Genomic DNA, 22,441 nt, shown 5'->3' with positions numbered 1-22,441 from the left:
TTGTCAAAGATCAAAGGTGTTGCATTGTTTATTTGTTGCATGGTCATTCTTCTTTCTCCTCTTTCTGTCTGCTTATGGTTTCTTGACTTTTTCAGGTGTCTGTGACTAAAGATTTTATGTTGTTGCTGTTGTGGAGCTCCTGGACCATCCTAGTGAATACCTGTAGCTAATGATTGACATTCTGTGGGATAGGCTGCTACAATGTTTCCTACAAGATGTCATGTAGCTGCTTCTCCCTTAGAATTTCTTAATCATGTTGCTAGTTGGGGATGTGAGGATGGTGCAATGAATGGACAGAGGGATTAGGAGTGTGTGTGGAGCAAGGGACATTCAAGTAATTCTCTTACTCTCCTCTATTTTTCCTTTTTTTTCTTTTTTCATAACTAGCAGAAACTGATCTCTTTTTGTTTTGGATGGTGATTGCAGGGATGATGATAATGGATGAGGTGAGGTGTTAGATCATGTCTAGGATGAATTTTAGGGACCTATCAACCCTACCATTCACCCTCGGATTGCTTCCTATAGGTTTTCCGGGCCACTGTAATTCCTACAGGATCATCCTGTAGGTTTTCAGGGGATCCTGTAGAAAACACAGTCTATGCATAAATTGAAGCAGTGGAGTGGAAAACGATAGAAATGATGGAGTGATGCATGGTAAGGAGTGGAGGAGATGGATATGTGTGAGGCAGGTTCCCTTTGGATCCTCTTTTTGCTTCTTGACTGTCTTTCTCACCTACCTACAAATAATAGTTATATATTTTTCTCTCTCTTTTTTTTTTTTTTTAAAAACACATAGGCTGCCTCAGATAGGTTTTCACCCTAGATGTTTGCCTTGGCCGCCTCAAGTAATGTTTTCACCCAGATATCTTCTTATTCTTCTTTCTATTTTTTCTCATCCTTGGGCCGCCTCACGAGGTTTTCACCCAAAGATAGGACTCAAGTGCCTCATGGAGGTTTTCACCTGAGTCCTTATTCTTTTTTCTTTTTTCTTAGTGACCTGATGAGGGAGGAGCTGGAACTTTCTCCACCATCATCATTATTTTATTGATATTTTCAATGAACTCAAGCTTTGATAAAGGCCTCTTGTACATTTTCAATCAGTGTCCATTAACAAGCAATGGGATGGCTTCTTCATCTATATTTTTGATTTGTACTGAACCATTATTATGGCATCTCTCCACCACATAAGGTCCGAGCCATCTTGTCCTTAGCTTGCCCTTGAAGTCTTTATACCTAGAATCATCTAGCAATGCCTAATCGCCCTCTTGAAATTGCTTCTCCTTAATATGTTTATCATGCCAGATCTTCCTCTGAAGCTGAACTATCTCTATATGTAGGAGGGCCTGCATTTTGAATTCATTCAAGCCATTCAATTGGAACAATCCTTCTTTCTATGCATGACTGAGATCCAAATCTAGTTGTGCTTCCCTCCTTAATGTGTTATATTCAAACTCAATGGACAGCAAAGCCTTTTTCCCATAGTCCAGCTCATAGGGTGTAAATCTAGTGGTGGTCTTCCATGTTGTATTATAGGCTCAGATGGCCTCAACTAGTCTCTGTTGCTTCTCACTACCTTGGTTAAGATGCTTTCCAGTGACCTGCATGAAGGCGAATGTTCACCCTTAGGCTAAATTAAGGGGTTTTAAATTTTTAGTGGGCGAATATTTTGTATCATAGTACATTTTTACAAATCGCCTCAAATAGCCCACCTTATTTTAAGGGAGAGGGTAAAAAAGGTAAATTTAGCCCTTGAAATTAGGAGTTACAACCTTCCATTCACCCTAATTTTCAAGAATAGTTTTTATTTAAGTGAATCCTATGGGCCAAATACCATATTTATAAAAGATGCATGGTAAATTAATAAAAATATAAATAAATGAGAGGTATGGTAAATAAATAAAACATTTTTTATATTTACTCCATAAATCACCTTATATACATGCAAGGGTGTAAACAAATAAAAATATAAATAAAGTGGAGGTATGGTAAATAAATAAAACCTCTTTTTATACTTACTCAAATGGTATGGTAAATAAATAAAAATATAAATAAACTAGATGTATGGTAAATAAATAAAACCTCTTTTTATATTTAGTCCATAACCCTCTTTCTATTTATGAAGGCTCAAAAAAGAGGTTTTATTTAAGTGAATCCTATGGGCCAAATACCATATTTGTAAAAGAGGTATGGTAAATTAATAAAAATATAAATAAACGAGAGGTATGGTAAACAAATATTTTTTATATTTACTCCATAAGTCACCTTATATTTACGAACACTACCTATGGGCAAAATACTATGGGCCAAATACCATGGGCTATATTATTATTAATACCATGCAAAAAAAACATTATTAACCCTAATATTAGTATTAATAAAAATAAAAATGGCACATGGTATTGACCCATGGTATTCACGTGGAATGTAGCCTATTTAAATGGGGGAATTAAACCAACATAGATCCATCTTTACTATAGATCTACTGAGCCCTGAGAGGGATCAAATATCATGATATGCAAACTAGCATAGAGTAAAGATCTACTGAGCCCTGAGAGGGATCAAATATCATGATATGCAAACTAGCATAGAGTGAAAAAATATTTGATCCCTCTCGAGGCTTGGTGGATCAAGAGTAAAAATGGATGTTGTAATTTAATGTATGTTAAACATTTTAACTTGGTTAAAATAAAAAATAAAATAAAAATCAATTATTAATTTTATTAATTTTTATAAATTACTAATAGTAATTTTTAAGCTCCAGGTTTATGATAACCCATGGTAATACCATGGTATTCATGTGAGCATAGACTATTTAAAAGGGAAATTATATCATCTTAGATCCATCTTAATTCTGGGTCTACCAAGTGCTCAGAGGGATAAATAGATTTCATCCCCCCTAAGAGTGGTAGACGTGGAGTTAAGATGGATATAGGTTGGTTTTTATGATAATGAAGATATTAAATAGTCTTAGGAAATTATATTTTAAAAACATGTTAAGGTGAATGGTTAAAGCTACATTTAGTCGCTTCAAAAAATTTAGTAAAAAATACCAATATCTCCATTAATATTGGTTTTTAACTTTTTTCTAATTTAACAAAAAAATTCAAAACAATGAAACCTTATCACTCTTTCCGCATCACCCTCGCAGAAGATTTCTCACCATTTTTCAAACATTCTCAATATGATATCTTCATGAAAAAGTTTAGATACTGATGTTGGATTAGTTGTTTGTAAAATAAGTTGGTTTGTACAATCTTTCATCTTCTGTGCTATTCTTAGTTTGTCCTAATGATCTGTAGGGGTTGGAGCCACTGCACCATATTTTCCTACAAGGTGGAGATTGTTCACCAAAAAGGAAATTAATCTACATGTTACAACGCTGTTAAAAAATGCGAGACCTATGAGGGTAGTGAATTATGCTAATAAGCAATTTAGATTGGGAGAGACGTAATTAAATTTTATTATTTAATTGAAGATTTCCAATTAAAATAATAATAAATCTACATTTATATATTCTTATATTGATTGGAAGGATTCTCACAATGGTCACTTCTTTTAGTTAGATCCCCTTCAAGCCTTTGGGATACCTAATACTTTCTTATATAATATAGTTGGGGCTTGCTACTTGTTGGCGTGTTGGAGTAAACAAACTTGATGTGTTTTTTTTTTTATCTCGCAGTTGGAGTCTATGGAATAAGAAAGAAATTTGATAACTCGAAAAAAAGTGGTAGCTTGACAAAAGTTGTAGAGAAAAGATTAATCTCTCCTACCTTGACAGAACTCGTTGTCAATATCAACACCTACAAGAACATTGTTGTGGAATATTATCAAAACTAATAGAAGCATATGAAAGAGTGTATTGTAAGAACCTTGACAAACACAACCACTGAAACTTGGAACATTGTTTGTAGGAAGAGAAAATTATGTTTCTTTTTTCCAAACATGTATGTTGTCAATATCAACACCTACAAGAACTTTGTTGTGGAATATTATCAAAACTAATAAAAGCATATGAAAGAGTGTATTGTAACAACCTTGACAAAAACGGCCACTGAAACTTGGAACATTGTTTGTAGGAAGAGAAAATTATGTTTCTTTATTCCAAACATGTATGTTAGTATATTACAGTTTAATGAATATGTTTTCTTATTATCATATATGGTTTCATACTTTAACAAAACATTCACCAAGACTTCACAATGTTTTATTATTCAATAAAAGATTTGCCAAGATCTTACAAGATTTTATAATTCAATGAAAGATTCTCCATCACTGTACAAGATAATATAATCTGGTGAGATATTCGCCAAAAAAATTATATATACATATTATATTATTGATAAAATCACCTCCCATTTTTCCTATGTATCATGGGGATTAGCCCATTTATTATACATATAAATTTAGGGTGGTTCTTAAAATTTTCCCTGGTGACCTGTTGGTCACCTCCACTTGCCCATTAGCTTGTGGATGATAGGGAGTGGAGGTCCTATGCTTGATTTTGTGATGGTTGAGCAGTTCTTCAATCATGGTGGAGGTAAACTGGATGCCTTGGTTTGTGACTAGCTCTCTAGGATACCCAAATTTGTAGAATACATTCTCCCTTAGGAACTCAACACCTTCTCTTTTATTTCTACCTTAATTGCCTTAGTTTCAAACCACTTAGTCAAATAATCAGTGCACACAATAATGTATTATTTTTGCTTTGAAGGAGGGTTGATATGCCCAATGAAGTCCATGCCCCACTTGTCAAATGGCTTGAAAGTCACTTGAGGCTGTAGGGGCATTTCATCTCTTGGAGTATGCTTTCCCACCCTCTGGCACCGATCACACTGACTAATGTACTTTTTCACATCTTGATGAAGAGTGGGCCAATAATAGCCTGCTTGTAACACTTTGAATGTTGTCCTCTTTGCTGCAAAGTGATCTCCACAAGGCCCATCATGACAGGTCAGAAGGATGTCAAAAACTCCCCCCCCCCCCGCCTTACACACCTTCTCAAGATTTGATCCCCAATCCAGGTGAAGGGGGCGCTCTTTCTGACTATCTTTCTCTTTTCTTTGGAGGGAAAGTTTGGTGGGAATTGTGTTGATACCAAATAGTTTGCTATATCAACAAACCATGGAGAGAGAACTGAAATAGCAAACAAGTGCTCGTCTGGTAACTGGTCATCCACCATTCCTTCTTCACCTGCAGGCAGATTCACCCTAGACAAAAAATCTGCAACAACATTTTCTTTGCCAGGCTTATCAACAATGGTTAGATCAAACTGTTGTAATAAAAGAAACCACCTTATAATTCGAGCATTCACATCTAGTTTGTTCATTAAATATTTTATTGTAGCATGGTTAGTATGCACAAATGTTTGATAACATGTAATGTAATGCCTAAATTTGTTTAACGAATGCACAACAGCTAGGAGTTCCTTTTTGGTCACTGTATAATTTAGCTCAGCCTTTGACAAGTTCTTACTGATAAAATAGATGGCATAGGGCAGTTTCTCCTCTACCTGACCTAAGGCTGCTCCTATGGCTTTGTGTGAGGCATCAGCATGAATATGAAAAGGGAGGGCCCAGTTTGGGCCTTGGAGAATTGGTGTAGTGGTTAACTTACCCTTTAGAATGTCTAAGGCATCTTGACAGCTTTTTGACCATATAAACTCAGAATCTTTGGCCAACAACCCAAATAAAGGAGAGGCCAACTTGCTAAAGTCCTTTATGAACCTTCAGTAGTATCCGGCTAACCCTAAGAAACTCCTAACATCTTTTTGCTTTTGCGGAGGTGGGACCCTTTGGATGATTGCTATTTTGTTCGGGTCCACCTGTAGTCCTTGCTAAGATATTGAATGACCTAGCACAGTCCCTTAAGTCATTAAGAATTCACATTTTTCCGAACTAAGAGACAGGTTCATTTCAATGCATTTGTGCAATACTTTGCCTAGGTTAGTCAGGGCTTCTTGGAAATCACACCTATAAGGTGTAAAATCATCTATATAAATTTCCACTGCATCATGTACTAATTCAGCGAAAATACTCAAGACTGCTCTCTAGAAAGTAGCAGGAGCATTGCATAGACCAAAAGGAAGGACCCTATAGGCAAAAGTACCCCAAGGACAGGAGAATGTGGTCTTATCCTGGTCTTCTGGGTAGATTTGGATTTGGTTGTACCCACTGAATCCATCTAGGAAAGAAAAAAACTTCTGCCCTGCTAGGCCATCCAGCATTTAGTCAATGAAGGGTAGGGGAAAATGATCCTTCTTTGTGGCTTTGTTCAACTCCCTGTAATCGACACAAATTCTCCACTTACCATTTTTCTTGGGAACCAGCACTAAAGGAGAGACCCACTCACTGTCGAATATAGGATAAATGAATCCTACATCTAGCAATTTTTGTAGTTCTTCTTTGACTATATCTTTAAGAGCTGGATTCATCCTCCTTTGTGGTTATCAGACCAGCTTGCAACCTTCTTTGATGTATATGCAGTGAGTACACACTGCGGGGTGTACTCCCTTCATTTCCTTGTAACTCCAAGCGAAGGCTTCTAGGTTTTCTCTCAACGTGTTGCATAGCTTTTCCTCTTCGAGAGAAGAAAGAGATGGATTAATTTTCAAAGTTTTCTCTGGCATGAATTCTATGGTTTTGACACAGAGTGGGTTGGAATCGTCCAAGCATAAGTCAATTGGATGATTGTTCTGGGCTTCCCTTACTTCTTCTTCTAATGGTAACGAACTAGGAGTTGGACTTTGGAGTAGGTGTTCAATTAAGTCATCCTCATCTTGTTGTCCTCCTCCTATGGTTGCTTCCAAAGCATGAAGTTGGGCAAAATATGTTATGAAACCAGCTTCAAGAAAGATAGAAAAGATAGATCAACGCCTTAGAATTCAGCCTCTTCGAGGGGCAACCTCCTTTACATTACATAAATGAACAATTCTTCGATGATACAAATGACAAAACCTCCTTTCTATATATAGGAGTCTAAGGAGTCACAATATAACCCAGCCGACCTAACAATAATAATATAAAGCCACAAAAATAACAATAGAGGGATTCTATGGGGCACAATAATAACAATATGGGGACAATAGGGGCACAACAATATTAATAAGGGGTACAACTACAATAGTAATGGGGTAATCACTAGTATTATAGGGACCCAACATGCCCCTCTCCTTCAAAAAAGTGTTGTCCTCAACGCTTGAGTAGTTCTGGATACTTCTGTATAAAATTCTCATCCTCCCATGTGGAATCTTCAGCGGATAAGTTCTTCCACTTGATAAGATACTCTGAAATTGATCGATTTCGTAGCTGTCGAGTTCTTGTTTCTGTGACTGCTTCCGGTTCCAATATAATTTTTCCTTCCTCGTCAAGTTCTGGCAATATTGTTTGAACTGGGAGCTTGTCACCTATAACCTTCTTTAAACATGAAACATGGAAAACTGGGTGCAATCGAGAAGCTGCAGGAAGCTCCAATTTGTATGCCATAGTACCAATCTTTTGCAACACCTTGTACGGACCATAATACTTTGGTGATAATTTATTATCCTTCTTAGCTTGCTTGAGGGACATTTGCTTATATGGTTGTAGCCGTAGGAATACCCAATCACCTACATCAAAACTTCTTTCACTGCGATGTTGATCTGCCTGTTGTTTCATTCTATTCTGTGCCAACACGAGGTTATCCTTTAAGAGTTGGAGGACTTGTTGTTGATGTTCGATGTGATGTTCCACTGCTTGAACCTTAGAATTTTCTCTTAAATATGATGTGATGGATGGTGGTTGATACCCATAAAGTGCCATAAATGGGGTCATTTTTGTTGCTGTATGGAAGGAAGTGTTATACCACCATTCAGCCAGAGGCAACCATTTGACCCATTGTGTCTGTTTATCAGATACAAAGCAACGAAGATATCCTTCCAAACATTTGTTTACTATCTCAGTTTGCCCATCAGATTGAGGATGATAAGATGAGCTATGAGCTAACTGAGTACCAAGACAAGAAAATAATTCTGTCCAAAAATTTCCAGTGAAAATGGGATCTCTGTCACTTACAATAATCTTTGGGTTTCCATGTAGCTTTTGAATTGTTTCCATAAATGCAGTAGAAACTGTACTGGCTTTAAATGGATGTGATAATGCACAAAAGTGTGCATACTTGGTAAGTCTGTCAACTACCACCATGATGACACTCTTTCCCTCAGACTTGGGTAAACCTGTGATAAAATCCATTGAAACCTCCTCCCAACGTTGGCTTGGAATGGATAAAGGTTGTAATAGACCCGGTGTCTTAATTGTTTCAACTTTATTTTGTTGGCAAACCAAACATTCTGCCACAAACTTTTGAATATCTGATTTAAGGCCATCCCAAAAAAATTCCTTCTTAACCCTGTGGTAAGTTTTTAAAAATCCTGAGTGCCCTCCTAAGGGAGAAGTGTGCAATTCCATAAGAATCTTTTGTTTTAGCTGGGAATTCTTACAGAGGTATAAGCGATCTTTGTACCATAACGAATCATTTTGCCAGCTAAATGTATCAGACGTACTGGAATCTTGTTGTAACTTTCGAATAAGTGCCCACACTTCTTCGTCATTCTTCCATTCCTCCCTTGCTTCGTTTATCCAATCTGGTTGGATAATAGAAATGGCGCACAACAATGCTTCCACATCCTCATCCTTTCTTGAGAGTGCATCTGCCACCACATTTTGCTTCCCTTTTTTGTAGATGATTTCAAAGTCATAACCCAACATCTTTGTGACCCACTTTTGTTGCTCTTCAGAGGATAATCTTTGTTCTAAAAAGTATTTAAGGCTATCATGATCCGTTTTTACCTTGAAGTGTCTTCCCATTAGGTAGGGTCGCCATTTCTTAAGTGCATGGAGTATTGCCAACATTTCCTTCTCATAAATAGCTTTGTTAAAAACTTTCCCTTGATTGGACGACTTTCAAAAGCAATGGGTCTTTCATCTTGCATTAAAACAGCACCAATTCCATTTCCTGAAGCATCACATTCCACAATAAAGGTTTTTGTGAAGTCCGGTGTAGCTAAGACCGGTGCTTGGCACATTGCCTCTTTAAGATGTTCAAAGCCTTTGTTGCTTCTGGAGTCCATGAAAATGCATCTTTCTTCAATAATGTTGTTAGAGGTGCTGCTATTCTCCCATAATTCTTAACAAACTTGCGATAATACCCTGTCAACCCAAGAAATCCTCGCAGATGCTTTATGGATGTGGGGATTTTCCATTCCTTAATGGCTTTAATTTTGCTAGGGTCTACCTTAACTCCTTCATGAGATACAATATGACCCAAATATTCCACCTCTTGGACTCCAAAGAAACATTTGGATCTTTTTGCATATAATTGTTTCTCCTCCAATAGTTGTAGCACCCTGTCAACATGTTCAACATGATCCTTCCAAGACTTGTTGTAGATTAGTATATCATCAAAAAATACTAACACAAATTTTCTAAGGAATGGTTTGAAAATTGAATTCATCAAACCTTGAAATGTTGAAGGTGCATTGGTAAGGCCAAAAGGCATGACCAAAAATTCATAATGACCCTCATGAGTTCTAAATGTCATTTTTGGAATGTCTTCAATCTTCATTCTGATTTGATGATATCCTGAACGAAGATCCAACTTGGTGAAGTAAATTGATCCATGCAATTCATCCAGTAATTCATCAATGACAGGAATGGGAAACTTATCTTTAATAGTGAGCTTGTTGAGCTCCCTATAATCCGGACACATGCGCCATGATCCATCCTTCTTGTGCACCAATACTACTGGAGCAGAGAAAGAACTTTGACTCGGTTGAATTATACCAGCCTCTAGCATTTCTGCAACCATACGTTCAATTTCACTCTTTTGGGCATAGGGATATCTGTACGGCCTGATGTTTGGAGGAACACTTCCTGGAATCAGATGAATAGCATGATCATGATCACGAATAGGTGGGAGACCTTTGGGAGTCTCAAATACCTTGGAATGATTGTCCAAGACTTTTTGGAGATCTGGAGAAATAGATGATTCCAATGTGGAAACATCTAGCGAACATAATTGTGCAATTACACCTTTTGTTCCTTTTTTAGAAGCTTTGTCATACCATTAGAGCTGATTATCTTTCCTGGTTTCCCTGCAATACCCCTTAATTCAACTTCCTTTCCTTCCACGGAAAATTTCATGAAAAGTTCTTGAAAATTAAAAGCTATTGTACCCAAGGATTGTAGCCATTGGACTCCTAGTACAACATCAGCACCTCCCATTGGAATGGAAAGCATTGGGCTAGTCAATACATATTCTCCCATGGATAGCTTGATATTATGGCACTTTCCAGAGCAATTTATTGTTCCTCCATTTGCAATCATCACTTGACACTCTGGTGCTGGATATAGGAAGCAATTCAATTCTTTTGCTACCTTACAATGAATAAAATTGTGGGTGCTTCCTGAATCAATCAACACTATTACCTTTTTCTTCTTGATTTGTCCTTCTATCTTGATGGTTTGAGGAGTGGTAATTCCCGCCAATGCATTACAAGATATGGTCGGATTTATTTGTTCTTCATCTAGGCTTTGTTCCTGGAGTATATCCTCTTCTTTTGACCTTTCTTGCTCCTTTTCTTCTTCCTCTTCACAATCTATGTAGAATAATTTCTTCTCAGCACACTTATGACCTTTAGTGTATTTGCTATCACAACTGTAACAAAGCCCTTTTGCTCTTTTTTCTTCCAATTGTTGTGGTGTCAACCTTATAGGTTGTGGAAGACTAGCGGCAACAACACTTCCGTCTTTATAGTTGTGAGTGGTATGCTTCCTGGTTGCCATAATTTTGCTTTCCATTTTTCTTGCTAACCTGAATGCCTTCTCTAATGAATCAGGTTCCCAAAGGCGAACATCATGTTGGATATTATCCTTTAAAGACCCTATGAACACATCAATCCTATGCTCCTCTGGAATATTTTTTACCCTTATGTTCAATTTTTGGAACTCCTCAATGTGCTCCATTATTGAACCCTTTTGTTTGAGACTTATCAATTGGCTAAAAAAAGTGTTGCTTTTTGTATCCTCATAATGTGCTATCAATTCTTCCGTAAAAATTTCCCAAGTGATAAATTGTTTACGAGAGCAAAGCCATTGATACCATACAAACTGATTTGGTTCCAAATATAAAGTTGCAATACGTACCTTTTGTGTGTTTTGCACAAATTGCTCCATCTGTAATATCCATGTTGCGAGATCCTTGCCATCAAACTTCCTCATATCGATTTTTGGAATATGGTACGTCTTTGATCCAACATTAGAGTCTATGGAATCATGATTAACATTTCCTTTGTTTTCATCATGAGTTTCCTTTACTCTTCTTTCACCATTAGTAAGTATTTCTTGAAGAAAATTTGTCAAATCTGCCTTCAAATCTGCCATGTCTGTCTTCAACTCTGTCTTCAAATCTATCTTCAAATCATCCATCTTAGCTTCCATGCCCTTTATCTTAGATTCCATGCCATTTATCTTAGATTCCACGCCATTTATCTTAGTTTCGGTTAGATTTTGTGAGCGTGACATTTGTTGCACTTGTTCTTGTAATTTTGATATATCATGTAGCATTTCTTCCTCTTCTTCATGAGTCATGCTAGATATTTCAGGTTCCTTACTAGGTGTTTGCATTTTCTTTCCTTGGGGCAGCAGTTACGGATAATAATTCTCTACTATGCCCTTTGAATTCCTTCAAAATAAATTTTCAAACCAATCTTACGCAAAAATTTAAAAGAATCTACATACATTTTTTCACTTTGTAGGAGCTCGATATTGCCTCTGATGTATCTCTGTACTTTCAGATCATCTAGTTCTAAAGTATCCCTCTGTGTCCTCTTTCCAATGCCACCAATCTGATCCAAATTGGATTCTCCAATGAAGAGTTATGCAAAATCTCCCATAGTGACCTGCTTATAGACTAGTTCAGTAGAGCGAACTTGTATGACGTACCACAAGACACTGTTTCAACCTTTGGCTCTAAAAAAATATATAAAAGAAACTACAGTCCGTCCTCTTTTTGCTCCTTCTTACGAAATTTCAATCTGATGCTCAGAGAGAAAGTTATGACGATTTTCCCCAGGTCACCTGTTTGGAATGTAATTCAGGAGTCTGTAAAAAGACCAACTTCCTCAGATCATATCTCCGCAAATATAGCACTAAAAGTTCTGCAATTCAGACCCACGATTCAGCACGATTTCTTCTCAAATGGGTTTTTTTTTTAGCTTCTAAAACATCGCAGAAAAAATGTTATAGTGAAAATGCCACGATGACCTGTTTGGAGCAGCGAAACCCTAGAATCCAAAGCTCTGATACCAAATGTTATGAAACCAGCTTCAAGAAAGATAGAAAAGATAGATCAACGCCTTAGAATTCAGCCTCTTCGAGGGGACAACCTCCTTTACATTACATAAATGAACAATTCTTCGATGATACAAATGACAAAACCTCCTTTCTATATATAGGAGTCTAAGGAGTCACAATATAACCCAGTCGACCTAACAATAATAATATAAAGCCACAAAAATAGCAATAGAGGGATTCTATGGGGCACAGTAATAACAATATGGGGACAATAGGGGCACAACAATATTAATAAGGGGTACAAATGCAATAGTAATGGGGTAATCACTAGTATTATAGGGACCCAATAAAATAAACCTCATATTCTTTCTCCTCCAACCATAAAGGTAAATCATGCTCTAGAGAAGGTTGAGCAGGAGGGTATAGGACTAACTGTTTGGACATATGTCCATTTTTTATGGTCATATTCCCAGCTCTGCAGCTAATGTAAGCATCGGTTGTGGCCAACCATGGCCTCCCAAGGATGAGAGGGTAACCAGTAAGCTTAGCCTTAGGCTAGAGAACTAGAAAATCTGCAGGGTACTCCCAGGAGTCAATGGAGACCATCACATCCTCCACAATTCCCTCAGGGGTGACTGTGGAATGGTCTGCAAGTTGCAGAATTGTTGTGGTCTTCCTCAATGACCCTTGGAGGTTGAGCTTGAGCATGGTGTCCTTGGTCATCACATTAATGGCAGCCCCAAGATTGATCAGAGTGTGTGGGACAATGGTGCCATTGATGTGCACATCTACTACAGGGCTTCCAGGGTCCAAATATTTCAGACATATTACCTACCCCAGCATTAAGTCGGATAGTTGCCCAATGACATTAATGGTAGAGGCATCCATTTTTCTTCTTCATGGATGTTTGAAAAATTTCTCCTTAGTCAACTTATTGTAAATGGGAACATCTTTTATTGCCTGGAGAGGGGGATCTTTACACATAGATTTTTCAATTCTCCCAGAAGTTCAGTTTCTTCTGGGTTAGGCTAGAGTGGGTAGGCTAATCTCTCAAGAAAGGGTGGATTTACTTTAAGGTTTCTTTCCTCTCTTTCTTCCTCAACCTCCCTATATGGAGAGGGAGGTTGGTTATCCAGGAGAATTCTCCCAAACCTTAGGTTGATCTCCTGGATTTCTACAGCATAAGCTGGGTATGATGTCTCTCCATTGTATACTTGTTGAGCCTGCCTATTGTTCGGGTTCAGATTTGGCTGGGTAGGCATCTGGGGTTTCTTGGGTGGAGCAGAGTGTAGGAGTTATGGTTGGGTAGGTGGTGGAGGCAATAGAGCTGGAGCATTGTTGTATTGGGGCCTCCACCCTTGGAGTGGGGTATTCCACTGAGGTTGTGGCAGAACATAAGGTTGAAATGATTGGTTAGCTGGCTGGGAATGATACTGAGATGCATAGGACCAAGGAGGGGGTGTAGAACAAGAAGGATGAGTAGGGGGTCCCCAAGAAGGTATAGATGTGGTTTGGTTAGGTTTGTAATATGCATGGGATGACCCTTGAATACCCTGCTGGTATGGTCTAGGCCCAGGAGGTGTCCTTTGGTTGATGTAGAAAAGCTACTCAGTGACCCCTTCAACTCCTTAATATACAGCTTTGAGTTCGGGTAAAGAAGGGCACTTGTCTGTGGAGTGGTTTTCTTCACAGATTGAGCAAATCTCAATGCAGTTCAATGGAAATTCATTCCTAGGATGCCTCCTAGTACTCCTAGGGAAAAATATGGACAAGTCTCTCTCTACTTCCTCTTGCTTAATTTTGATGTTCATGGTGTCCAATTGCAAGGCAAGGGTTTGCAACATCTCACTTTTGAAATCTTCCAGCATATTTCCAATTTCACCCTTGATGGATGAGTTGGAAGATGATGTATTGGCCATAGGTTGACTACTCCTACCCTTTTTCCTGGCTGCCCTAGAATGGTTTCTAAAGATAGTCTTGATATCCTCATATGGTAATTGGTAGATATCTCCTCCTGCTAACAAATGTAAGGTATCTAGAAGATATTCCCTTACTCCTTTGAGTAGGACCAGCTTTAGTGACTCGGGGTCAAGTGTGCACCTGGCCCTTTTGTAACTGAGCTGGAATCTTTCTTCGTAGTCTTCTAAGGATTCATCCTGGCCCATGGTCATCCTGAAAATTTCTTCTTTAGTATCCTTTGACCTATAGTAGTCCCGATATTTGTTGTTAAATGCCTACTGCATTTGAGCCCAAGTTGTGATGCTATCTCCAGGTAAACCCATGAACCAGCGCAATGCTACATCCTTGAGGGTAGATGGAAATAGTTTTAACTATTGTTCATCATTTATATAGTCATAGGTTAGGCATATAACAGAAAACTCAAATAGGAAAGTGTCGGGGTCCTCTATGGTTAGGCCATGGAAATGAGGTAGGGCAAAGGGGCTTATATTCTTCATCTTAGTGTCCCCATTGGTTTTCCTGATGGGGAAGGCACCCTCAAATCTCTCTCTATTCCCTCTGTCATTTCAATTTTCAGCCATTGGTTCAATAGGAATGGGTTCTTCTTCTTCTTCTTCCCCTGTAGGTTCTTCAAATATGTCAGGTTGCTCACCTAAAGGTTCCTCCAGTTCACAACCACCGAAGAAGAGAGAAGGTTGGTTGTTGGATGCAGTGGGGGTATTTGGCAAGAATTTCCCTAAATTGTTCCTATTCCTACGAGGCATGAAAGGAAATGTTTTTGGGTTGGATTTTATAAGATTTTTTTTAAGCTGAAAAGTACTTTGTAGAAATGAAATTGTTGATTGAATGAAAACTACTGACCAAAAAAAAACCACTTGCTAAATTGAAATTCTACTTGCAGAATGGAAAGGAAAGTAGATAGTGACAACTAAAAGAAAGGAAGCTACTAGATTATTTTTGCAGAAATAAACTAATGGAAAAAAATTGAAGACTCGAAATAGAAGAAAAGAAAGCAATAATCACATTCTACTCAGGGACCTCCCCGGCAACAGCGCCAAAAAGTGATAAGCCCCAGTATTGTAGCAAGGATGCTGCAACTCCTGGCCTAACATCTTTACTTATCAACCCAGGGTTCGTACAAACTTGGAGGTGACAGTGATATATGAATAAGTAAAAGTGAAGGTCCTACCTATTGTCATTGTTCATCTAGCGAGAGACCCCAGGGGTTCCAAGCCAGACTTCTATAGAGTCAGAAGAAGCTTGATTCTTTGATGGAAGAAGAGAAAATCTATTCTAAGGGAGCTACTCTACTGCAGTAATGAAGAAAACAAAATGTAATGCTAAATCCCACCATATCCTAATTAACCATTTAAACAGCTATGCTAAGCAGAATTTCTAAATCAACACTAACCTAATGTTGTTATCTAAGTTACATAAGTAAAGAGCATCAAACCATACTAATGTGTAAGCAAGGAAACTAAACTAAATCTGTTTTCACTTTTTTGGGTTTTTTGGTAAAATCAAGCATGCAATTTAATTGTTCTTGTGGATGTGATAGGTGGATGGAAGGTGGTTGAGGATGGCTAGAAGGTCTATGGAGTGTTTGGATGGTGTGGAAGGGTCCTAGGAGGCCTTTTGTGAAAGGAAAGGCCACTGATATAGAAGATCAGGCCGAGAACGAACTCATTGTGTAAATATTTATTTATTAATACAGAAGTGTGATTTCTGAGTTTGTGTGGTGTGTATTGAGTAATTGAATTATGAACTGTGTGTGGATTAGAGTAATTTTGCATAACATAAGTGTGCAGGGAATTCAAAGAGAATCCGAGAGAGAGGACAGTGCTCAGAGGAGTATTGCGATGATCAGACAGTGTTGGAGTTTGATTGAATAACCAAATCAAAACTCAGGAGTGGCAGCATTTAAATAATACGCAGAACAAAGTTCGGGAAGGAGTCAAGCGGAAGAGAAATCGAAGATCGAAATCAGTGAAAGGAAGAAGTAATGAAGCAGCAGTGCACAGGAACTGTTGGATCAGTTGGATCAACGAACAGGATTAACGGAAGATGAGTGGCGGAGATCTTATCGCATGAGATTAAGTTAATAGATGGATGGATCACATCAAGTCACGTGTTGATAGAAGGGTGGAAAACATGCAGAATAATGGAACAGTATTCATAGGTGGTAAGCAGTATCTCGCGTGCCCTAAGAGCTGTAAGCGGTATTCCTAAATTTCACGCGATTAGCATAAGTGGGTGACATGTAGAACGGGAAAACCACTTTTCTCGCGCACTCTCGATCAGATATCGGTCATGCAAGAATTCACGTGAGATTACACGATAGCCGTTAGATCATGCGGGATTGATCAATGGTGGAGATCGGCCAAGCTATTCGGTGAGCGGGTGACGCAATAATCGTTGGATCAAGCAAGACAGATCGATGGTGGAGATCGGCCAAGCTAGTTGGCGAGCGGGTGACGCGATAGCCATTGGATCAAGCGAGACAGATCGACGGTGGATATTTGGAGTGCCTAAAATCAAACGTTGAAATGAATACATCAGCTATGTGACACGCGGTTGATAGTGATTGGTCAGGTTTGTTCTGGATCGGATGGTAAATAAATCCACGGGTATAATCTTATTAAGATGTGATTTATTAGCTTTCGCTTAAGCATTTCAATGTGTCTAGGGGAATTTCAATGAAAAAGGACAAAAAAACTAGTGAGGGTGAGGGTGGACCAAGAGATGGTTGAGGTGGATGAGGTGAAAGATGGATGTTGATGATGAAGTACCTACAATGCTTAAAACGTGTGTGTCTTCCAAGAACTATGCAACAAGATACATTCTCATAAACTAGAAAAGCATGAATCAGTGCCCATATTATGCATGAAGAAAGTGCTAAAGGAAATGAGAATATGAGTGAGATCTTATTACAAAAAGAGAGTGATGGAAAAAGATGACAATGAAATGAACCAAGTATTGAATCAAGACAACAAACTCCAAAGCTCATGCAAGAACTAGAAATCTGTGTTTTTGTGGTTGATGAAGGGTCTCTTCCTCAAGTCATGGTCCCTGAGGGAGGAGGTGAGGCTGAGACACCTGCTAACAACCTTTTGGTGATCTTTTTCTCCTTGCTAACCTGCTAATTGAAATAAGGAGCAAATGGAAGCAAACTAAAACACAACCAATCTACTCTAAACTGTTGTAATGGAAATACAACTACTTAAGCAAATGAACAATTAAACCATGAATCTATGCTAGAATACATGTAAAATAAAGAGGATCCTTGGCTTCTGGGGTTGGGCCATAACCCAAGAGATTCAGCCCTCTGAGTTAACTCAGTGCTGGCTCAAAAAAAAACTCATTCTTATTATCAAAACCATGGATTACATCAAAAATTTTCACAAGTCTTGCAGCTCGAAAATAGAGTAGAGTTTTACAATCAAAAATCCCAATCCTACTGAGGTCCTAGGCCTCTCTACTTATACATCTGAAGTCTCCAACAACTTCCTTCAAATTAGGGAGGCTCGGCTCCCAAACTAAAGATAAACTAGTGCTTTGACTTTCACTTGCTCGGCTGCCTTCTAGTCCTCATGATTTGGCTGTTTGCACTCCAAGCTGATGGACGAATATTCGAATGGGGGTTAGTAAATGAGGAGGATTTACCTCCTATAATTCCTCTCCCTTGTCCCATTCGAGTTTTGACCAAGGTATTTGCAAAAATTCCTTACTTTTATCCTTTAATCCTGCATTAAATGCACCTTAGACCACAAAGCAAAATATCCAACTCTAACTCATCTCATAAACAAAATATAATCAAAAGTATGCAATAAGTTGTGAGAATAGTTGGTTTGACTAAGCTAGGAGGTGAATTAAGGCCCATATAATTACCCAATGATGAGGCTCATCACTACGTAGATTGCTCAACCAATGAAGTTATGTGATTGTGATAGTAGTGTTGTAATGACCGCAGGGAGAGGCTATTTCCTTCGCACGTGTGACTGTAATAAGTCCTAGAACATAAATCTAAGGCTCGGTATTTCTTCCTCCTTCTTCGCTGCACTTAGAGGCTCCTTTCCTTTGCTCTTTTTCACCCTTTTCTTGTCCCTTCACTTCGCTGATTTCAGAGGTGATTGCTTTGTCTTTTGAGGGAGTGGACAGCCTCTATATATGAAGGTATGTCCCTCCTTTAGGCCGACTTGAAGGCTGACTAGAAGACTGCAGGCCGACTTGAATATTCTTCATCGTTTTTTCTTCTTGAAGGATGTCGTTGCATGGAGAGGACTTGACTTTGCTTGGAGGGTTTTCCTTTGACTCTTTATATAAGTATATACATGGTGTAACATGCCCTTAAGGTCTTCAACATAATTATTTTGACTCTTTGACTCACCTATAGCACTTTAACATGTGCTAGACCTATTTCAATGAGCAATAAAATCATTGACATATATTATAAAAATAATATTTCTTTTCTTAAATAAATACAAATATCAAAAGTACATTTATGAAGACTGAACCTAGTTACATTTCCTTCAACAAGGTGCCCTATCTGTGTTAACTGATTTATCTCTTTCGAATTTACATCAAAATGTATAGAGAATATGATTCATTGGTTTCTATTTTCTGTCCATGACACATTAGTCTATCTACCTTGACCTCTTCAATTTTTCCTAAGATCCTCAGCTAGAGAAACTTAATATATGTTGTATTCAAGAAGAAATTTGTTATGAAGTAGTTGCTTCAAAGCACAAGACAGAAAATCACCAAAGCAAAGATCTATGCGATATCATGTTCAAAACAAATTCTTGGGTGTTCTAAAAACACACACACAAGGAACAAAAAAGTTACATGAGGGAAGGGATTTTTGTATATGCAATCATAAAAAATGTAGTTCATGATGTATGTTGTAGATGTGAATTTAAAACAAAATGAGACTGGTAGCAGGGGGGTATGCATCCTCATGTTAATGCAAATGTCAACATTAAATATCATTTAATTGTATAGGAAGTGTCAGTGCATATGGAATTGTGCCATGACTATACCATATCAAGTATGTTCTATTCGCAACGTAAGAAATCAATGAAAAAAATAGGACTAGATACATTTGAAGAATACATCAAATAACTATGCCAGGATGATATAATGCAACAAATGATTATGCCATTGGTATGATGGAATTCTGAACATGTGGCTAACTAGAACGCCATGCAAGTCAATTTAGTATGGGGGCATGGATTCATGATAGGGTTTACCCCATTTCACTACTCATGCAAAGAGGCCCTTAACTTGATCATTTTGGGTCCTAAAAAGATTGAGTCATGGGGACATTGTTACCAAGACACTTTCCACATGTTATAGAATGATTCTTGCAAAGACGAGTCTAACCTAGGTGATACAATAAATACTAGAAGTGTATACATTGAAGAAGAAAGAAAAAGTTTTTAAAAAAAGGGAGTATACACTTAAATAAAAAGAAACATAACTCTAGGGCATTTCAAGATAGCTTGCAAAGGCATATTTTTTCTCATATATTTAAGACCACAAGAAAATTGATACATATTGACTAGGTGCCATTTATTTTCACATATACCCTTAAAAATTAAAGTTGAGCTTAAACAGAACTTACTAAGGACCATTTTTTTTTCATATATCAAACAAAAGTGTAGTGTTGTTTTAATCAATCCTAATTTACCAAGATTGCAACCATTTAGTTGTCAACCCAGGGTAGGTATGTTATTTCAATGGAGTCTGCACTATCTGTGCTAATACACTACATCCAAGAGTGTAATAGAAAACAGTAAATACTGTCGCTAAATCAATTGCAGAAACTAACATTCATGCAGAAATCAAAAACACTCTATAGGAATGGAATCACACTTCACATTTACCAGAGCAAAGGCGCGTCACACACTGTATTAATAACTACACCAGCTAGTAAACTACCATACTGCTAACCAAATCTATGTAACAACATATCATAAATTTGGAACTGAAGCATATATATTCTACAAATTATACAGCAACAGCAGAAACCATACAAATAATAAAAGAAAGGAACAATAATATACAGCTACTCTACCACTGCAGTCCCTGCTAAAGAGGAGGGCCCTTCCTCCCTAGTAGGGGCACAGGAATGAACACGAGATTAGTTAAGAATTCAACTTGGAAACAGCAACAGCATCACCACAGTGTCTTTGATATTAAGAATAATTAAAAGTTACAGGATCAAAATAACAGTACTCTCTATGTCGTCCCCCGTGCCCGAGGGATTAAGTTTCTCTTATAGAAATTACATACCCAAAAATTAGGAATAGATCAGTCATGAGAATCTCACGATTCTCATGCTGATCATAAAATAGAAATTGTTATAACCAGTTCCTAAATACAAATTCTATTCAAATACATCGGTTAAAATCATAACCGCTTGGATCTGTCACTTTCTAAATAGACAATTCGTAACTTCCAATATGTGTGGAATAGTACCCACAGCTTTGACAGCTATGGTGTAATAGCACCCTACGGTAAAGTAACGGTTTGGGATGTAACAGCAACACTGGATAACAACAACCTTGTAATGGCACCACAATGGTACTCGGGGTGTAACAACAGTAATGTGTAACAGCAACACAGTGCAACAGCAATGTCTGTAACAGCACACAGAGTATAATATCAATTGCTTTCATCCTGCTCTTAGACCGATTGACATGGTTGTTCATTCCATAACCTCGTTCTTGTGGGCAACACCTAAAAAAGAGGAAAGGATCCAAAAGACTTCTCCAATGCTTACCCTAGTTAGCCATAAAAAGGAATATTGCATCATTATATCTAGAAAAAATGGCAAAATAACATGATGGAAAAATATGTTGTTCACAATAAGGAAAAAGGTGGTTAACATGTAAAGTTTTGTTGGTCTGAAGGGAAAAAGGTCAAAACTAGGGAAAGAAAGTATAGGAAATAGGTACAAAAACTACACCCAACATCTCCCCCCAACTGAAGCAATTGCATGTCCTCATGCAAAACCTTGGTTTCCACTGCTATATCTCTGATGAAATTTCGTAAAATTATAAGCACCAGTAGTGTCTTCATCAACAAACCTGTATCCCTGAGTAGCCATCAATTGTCGTGGCCAAGACTCTTCTTCATAATCACACAAGTGGTAATGCGACTGGTACTCCTCCACCGGTAACCAAATCAGAGGATATATGAACCTAAGCCCAATCCAGAAGGCTCCCAGTGTTTTCACCACCCGGGCATATTCTGGTACTCGTGTAACAGCAACCACAAAATTTTGGAACCCGAAAGGATCCCCTTCTTGTAATCCAGCACTACTGGCTTCTGTGTGCTTAAGGCACCCTGTTAGTGCTCGGCTTTTCATTTGTGCATAAAGATTAAGGCAAAACCCCACAATCCTCTTTTTGTAAGTGGTTGATTGTTCCCTAACTTCCGGGGTACTTAGGAACAATTTGAACTCACGTCTCAATTCAGCAACCATTCCCGGTTCTTCCCTAATCCACAATGTTTCTCTTTCCTCATTAGTTTCAACTAACTTCATGGCCAAGTTCCATTCAATTTGATTCCTCATAAAAGGAATGAAGGCTCACAATTGAAAATCCCCCATATAGGAGGAAGTAGTTTCCACCATATTTATACTGACATATTCACACATCATATTATGTAAAAACAGCTAACAAATTAAGCTTTGTTCATCAAAGTCATAAGCACAAAATGCTTCTAGAAAAGTGTGGGTAGAAGAACCCAGATATGGTTTGTTTTCAAAAACTGCTTTTAATTGAAACAAATAATATCGTTCCCATAGGAACACTGGATATGATGGGGAAGGCCTCCTATAGCCTAACAGGTTCAAGGAAAGCTCATAAAGCTTTGTCTTATCGTTTGTTAGGTCCAGAACCTATTGTTGTAACAGCTGTAGTTGTTCCTCTTTCTTCTTCATAGCTTCTTTATTCCTCTTCTCTTCCCATTCTCTCGCCCATTCTTCCTTTAACCACTTCTCCCGAAGTGAATTCATCATTTTCTGATGTGCCTTGAGCAAGATCATTCCCTCTTGCAAAGAGAGTGCCTGTTGTTTCCATTTTTGTAATTCTGGTATCAACAAAATTCTTTCTGAACACCATCCTTCATTAGGACCCTATGTTCTCTCA

Source organism: Pinus tabuliformis, chromosome 3_1 (assembly GCF_031772625.1).
Source record: "Pinus tabuliformis cultivar Carrire ecotype Pingquan chromosome 3_1, CPIR1, whole genome shotgun sequence".
Taxonomy (NCBI): domain Eukaryota; kingdom Viridiplantae; phylum Streptophyta; class Pinopsida; order Pinales; family Pinaceae; genus Pinus; species Pinus tabuliformis.
The sequence above is the reverse complement of the archived record's forward strand: the minus strand, read 5'-3'. Positions refer to the sequence as shown.